Source organism: Amblyomma mixtum, chromosome 2, assembly GCF_055824585.1.
Source record: "Amblyomma mixtum isolate Tamu chromosome 2, ASM5582458v1, whole genome shotgun sequence".
In the NCBI taxonomy this organism is placed as follows: domain Eukaryota; kingdom Metazoa; phylum Arthropoda; class Arachnida; order Ixodida; family Ixodidae; genus Amblyomma; species Amblyomma mixtum.
Genome location: NC_143013.1, coordinates 203022238 through 203027553, shown reverse-complemented (window position 1 = coordinate 203027553; position 5316 = coordinate 203022238). Strand labels below are relative to the sequence as shown.

Genomic DNA, 5316 nt, shown 5'->3' with positions numbered 1-5316 from the left:
CCTGGCAGCTTTCTCCGCGGCGACCGTAGTATACAGGATAAAAATGCTGTGCGATATGCCAAAAGAAGCACGAAAAAATCCCTGGAAGCATGAAAAAACGACAGTGAAACAAAAAGTGCGGCCTTTCTGCTAAAGCATTATCTCCCTCTCCTTATTCCACATCTCCCTCAGACGATCGGCACCTCCGTATATCATATTTGTGGCTAAAGAAACTGTGCGTGGACTTCTTTTCGAACTCCCGGTTGGCTCTGTCGTAACGGGAGATCTTTGAATTCTCCTTGGCTGGTATCTGGTCTGCCTCGTAGCGCCGTTCAATAGTTTCGCACTATGCTAACTCTAAGTGAAGGCTGGGGCCCATTATTTTATATTTTTTTAGGGTACCCTCAAACTACAGAACATAATAACTCGGACTCGTTGTGCCTTACGCGATGCGGGCTGGGCAATAATATTTTTATTTGTTTTTTGAGCGTCCACTGCAATTTGTAACTGCCTTAGTATCTCGAGTCACCGTCATCAATTTTAGGCCGTTCCTAAAATTTTTCCTCCGAGCACAAGATCTTATAGTGTCCTTGAGCGTCACGTGCACTACACAGCGGGACTTTTCTTGCTTACGTCAACGGCGCTCAAATGACCGCATTGGTGGACAAAGCATTCGGCTTCGCATAGCGCGGTTTAGAAGGCCAGCTTTGATCGTTCAAAGGAAGGCGCCACTGAAGCGGATGAGGAGACTATAGAGACGTGAGGAGATGAATGAATGAATGAATGAATGAATGAATGAATGAATGAATGAATGAATGAATGAATGAATGAATGGTTTATTTCGCTTTTTGCCTTACAGAAAGCGTGGGTGACGAAATAAAAGCGGTTCGCAATAACCGCTTGACGGGCTTCGTCACCCGAAAAAGTTGACGATGACAGCAGCGGCAGTTCTTGCGGCATACAAATAACAATTCACATCTCAAACAAAAGAGATTGTGCTATAATGCAGGTAGGGTGGTAGGTATATTAAACAATGACAAGGGAAGAAAAAATAACGGTCGACATATGTATTTCAGTACTAATACATCCTAATCAATAAAAGTTTCACGAAGTGCACGAAAAGACATTGTGTTTATATTGTTATAAAGAGAAGAGTTCAGACATCTTGGTAGTATATATTTCAGCATAGCAAAACCATAGTTTGTTCTACATCTGGGTACTGAAAACATTTCAGCGTTTCTATATTGGTATACGGCGTGTTGTATGGCACCAGCTGCACATTACGGGACAAAAAGAGGTCATCTCTTGCAGTCTGCTCTTTGTAAAAACAGGCAAACCTGTACTCAAACAACCTAGGAACTGGAATTATTTTGTATTTTATTCGAATGGAACGAGTTGGGGCGTCATAGCAGGAATTTGTAATCACTCGTACCATTTTCTTCTCTTGAAGAAAAAGCTTTTGGAAATTGGACACTGTAATATTTCCCCATACTAAATAGCAGTACCTTAAGTATGAAAAAAAGAATGCATAGTAAAGGTCAAGTTTTGTCTTTGTAGGTAAGATATATTAATGGCGAGAGACGATACCTATGAATTTAGAAAGCTTGATGCAGACCTTGTTTATATGAGTGAAAGCTATGAAGTCAGTTCACCGCATTTAACTGAAGGAGCAACACATGCGCAAAATAAAAAATGGGCGCAACTATGCCTTCCTATACAACAATTCTATTCCTGATGAATCCACGACGCGTCACTTTGCCCTGCCTTTTTCGATACGACATCGACAAGCCTGGGCACTTCGGTTGGTAACAGGACGATCGGTAGCGCGCCTATCTGTTTCGTCGGAAGTCGTCGAAGAATTGGAAGCTCTAATCGCCGGCGGCATGTTTTCTGCACTCGTTTTCATGCAAGCAACAAAGGAACATTGGCAATGATTGGCACAGGGTAAGCCTTACACTTCCCAAGCATACTGAGCCACGATTAACACGTCTTTTCCCAGCAAAGAACAGCACACCTCTTTCTGGTTTCGTTCATTTTACTGCATTTTCGCTGCTCTTTACCTGGAACAGAACTTCAATAAAACTTGGGTTGGGCCTAGTTGGTACATAATGTTGTGAAGGTGTAGGTTGCGCAACCAAGGGACGAACCACGAAGCGCTTGTGTGTGTCTCTGTGTCTTTCTTCGTGGTTCGTCCCTTGGTTGCGCAACCTACACCTTCACAACATCATGGAACAGAACTATTGTGCTGTAGCAAACATTTGCATATTTTTGCCATTTTGCTCCAAACCATGCCCTTGAAATGTTCTTTTTGTTAGGAAGAAACTCTGCTACGAACGGTACCATTCTATATAAATGTGGTTTCATTGCTCAGCTATATACATGAACATTTAGATAAACTTCCCTTGTTTGTGTATTAACAGATCACATGGAGCACCAACTCACAATCTGAGATATTTTTAGGCTGCAAAAAACGATGATGCACTGAATTTTTTGCCCCAGCTACCCAGATAGCCTTCACTGAAACACCCATTCAGTAGCCACCAGCACTGAACTCAGTAGCTGACTGTTTTGTTTCCATTCATTGATATCCAATTTTGTTGTATGTTCTGCATCTGTCTCGTTAGAGTACTTAAGGCTACGATACATCTGAGCCAACGCAAGGTCAGGTTGGTTAGGTTAGGTTAGGTCTCAGAGTGCGGCCTCACCGACACCTGATGTTATCAGGATATTAACTGGCTCCAAGCTGCGATCTTCATAGGGGGGTGGCAAGTTAAAATTCCGGTCGATGTAATGATTGTCATATCAAAGCTCAAAAAGAGAAAAATAAATGTAAACAAAATACAACGGCGATAGCTTCTAATGTTGACCCGCCAGGGGCCTGATAAAGGGTGAATTACTAAACATTCATCCTCGTCAACAAGGTATAAAGGAACCGCTGAACTAATTTTTAACATGAGCCAACAACCCTTGGGGCGCCTGATTTGCCCATTTTCAGGGAGGAATTCTTTGGCGCGCGCTCCGAGACGACGTGGCTGAAGGTCCGGAAGAGATTATGGGTCGAGCCATGGAGACGTTTCGTGAGAACCTGTGGCTGAGCTTGTTGCTGGGAGCAGACTTTTAAACACACGGAACTTGTGGCGAGTATTCTTTACGCAAAATGAACCACCCGCCACCTGGTTCTACTTGTTCGCTCCATTCAAACAAGGTCACCACAAAAATTACTATCTTACTACCAGCTTTACTAATAAAATTACTAGCTTTGAGAAGGTCGGCTTAGGCTGTAGCCATAAGCAAAGACAAACACTGAAAATGGCCACACAAAGGTGAAGAAATCACGTTCCCCCCAGGAGGTAACAAGAGCAGCGTGAAATGTTGCATCGTTCAATAAAACATCGCTCGTACTTTTTTCCTCCACAATATTGTTGTGAAAGAGTGAACTGAGCTTGGAAAAATTCTCAGTTTTGCTTTAACTAATATTTATTGCACAAAATCGAGCGAGTGCTAGCTTCAAAGGAAGGCGACATGAACGCTCACTACTTGGTCCAGAAAATGGTGTGTTCACGCTCTACACAAGGGTGGAAAATCATCTGAGTCACTGGACAGTGTTCTGGAATAAGTCGACATTCTAGATTCGCAGGAAGCCAAGAGTGAAAGGAATGCTAGGGTGGTTCGTCAATGCCGGGTTATCTAGATATACATAGGTACATAAGCAGCTGAGTTTAATGAACCTCGCTAATGTGCATGAAAACACCATAGAAAAAGACACCATGAACGCTGGTATGTACGCATAAATTACGGGTTTCGGACATTCAGATACGAATTATCGCCACTCCTGAACTGATGCACAGTCTTGGTCGAAAGTATACAGCCCAAGGGGCCTGCTTCTGTGAGCCCTACAGGGCCGCTCCTCTTGTATACTCAGGGACCATAATCTCAAGATGGCGGCAGGAACTTCAGTCCTCAACCCGCCCAAGCTTAGGACTGTCAAGTGGACTAAAGAAACCCGCTACACGACTTGGAAGGAAACGCCTTGGGCTGTATATTTTTGACAAAGACTGTACGTTCACTAACCTATTCATTTGCACCGCTTCATGTAACAGCTTAAGAAAAACGTTTCTCCAAGATAATGAGCTAATTCCGGCCTTCAATAAAGACCCGCCTATGCAATCAAGCAACCTATCCTTTTGTGTGTGCGTGCGCTTGTGCGTGTTTAAACTCCGAAAGCGATTGTATAAATTGTACAGAGAATGTTCTGGCGAGTTAATTGAGACGAACTTGTGTGTATTGCTTTATGCACGCCCTCTTTCAATTTTATTTTGTACAGTAACTTGCCATCGCCGTGCCCAACTGCAACAGGAGATGGGAGCGTTGTAAAGCTGTTAGCGCCTTTTTTTCTTCCTATCTTCTCGGCCATTGTACTCGACTGGAAAAGAAGTGAACTGAAACTGTATTGAAACGAAATATTTGTTCATATTGACCCGCACTGTTTCCTCAATACAACAACGAGCCGACGTCAGAGAACAGGCAGAGCGGAGCTCCAAAAAACCGCTGCCGTTCATTATCATGCGTGGCCTAGTGCAGCTGATAATAGACAGAGGTGCAGCTACAGCGCACGGCCTCGAAGTCATTGCTCTTGAATGCCATGGCTAACAGCTGGATAATGCTTGTATACCTCTCACTGTTTTGAAGCTCGGAAGGCCGACGCTTATCGCTATTGCTCGAGAAACTGCGCGCTGCAGGTGTAATTCGACAAAGCGAACGACTCTTGTGGCGCTAACAGAACGCGATAAAACCAAACACGTGCGCTAAACACGAGGTAAACACTTGGCGCGTTGCAGCATACCCAGGCACACGCGCCAAGTGCAGGAAATCTTGCCCGCCCTCGCTTGCTTTCTGTGCTTTCTTCGGCGCCGCAGCAGCGTATCGTGCTTCTGTGGTCGGGGGCGCAGCACAAGCATCCGTCGTGTTTTCAGAGAAGCATGGGGGAACAGGTCCATTTTAGCTCCTGTGCATCGAAGAAGCGCATGCATGTGTGGTTGTACAGGGAGTATCATCGAAGACTTTCTGGAATTTTTAAAAACAGGCGTTTTGAGTTGAGCGCTGTTTTTGGCGTTGCATTGTTAGTGGTGTAATGCATCAGGGTACAGCTAAAACGTGCTAATTAGCAGGCTGGTTTAGTTGCTGCAATGGATCAGTGGTTACGGCGCTCGGCTGCTGGCCCGAAGGACGCGGGATCGATCCCGGCCGCGGCGGCTGAACTCCGATGGCGCCGAAATTCTAGGGGCCCGTGTACTGTGCGATGTCAGTGCACGTTAAAGAACCCCACGTGGTCGAAAT

The 5316-nt window shown here is 44.8% G+C and overlaps 1 pseudogene; it reads right to left on the bottom strand.

Annotated features, from left to right (window-relative positions):
* Nucleotides 1-1067: 1067 nt before the first annotated feature.
* LOC149362264 (uncharacterized) lies at nucleotides 1068-4623 on the bottom strand (annotated as a pseudogene).
* Nucleotides 4624-5316: the final 693 nt, after the last annotated feature.